The sequence below is a fragment of the Etheostoma spectabile genome, chromosome 18, assembly GCF_008692095.1.
Source record: "Etheostoma spectabile isolate EspeVRDwgs_2016 chromosome 18, UIUC_Espe_1.0, whole genome shotgun sequence".
In the NCBI taxonomy this organism is placed as follows: domain Eukaryota; kingdom Metazoa; phylum Chordata; class Actinopteri; order Perciformes; family Percidae; genus Etheostoma; species Etheostoma spectabile.
This window is the reverse complement of record NC_045750.1, coordinates 9,590,907-9,591,302: the sequence shown is the minus strand read 5'-3', so window position 1 is coordinate 9,591,302 and position 396 is coordinate 9,590,907.

Sequence of the window (396 nt, the reverse complement as noted above, 5' to 3'; positions counted from 1 at the left end):
CTCCTAAAGCTTAGTTCCATATAAATGCACGGTAATTTGTTGTTTTGTCGATAGTGAAACACAACATTGACCTTGTTGTTGAAAAAAGGATTCGGAAATTGACACTTTTTGACTGGGAAATGTGGGATAGTGCAACAACTGCTAACGTGAGTTGCTCAAAACTTTTTTTGTTTTAGTAAACTCTGCAAACACAAACAATGTTCTCAATGCTAGAGTTCATGTGCAGAGCCTCTGGTGATACTTCGAGCAAAGTTTCATGTTGTGTTGAGCCTTCTCAGTGTTTTAAAAATAGCTATTTTGAGGCTAGCCTAAAAGTGCCCCTAGCTCTCCCATTCAAAAGGCCATTGACCAAAAAACAAGAATACGGTAAATCTTAAAAGTGGCGCTTCCGTCCTA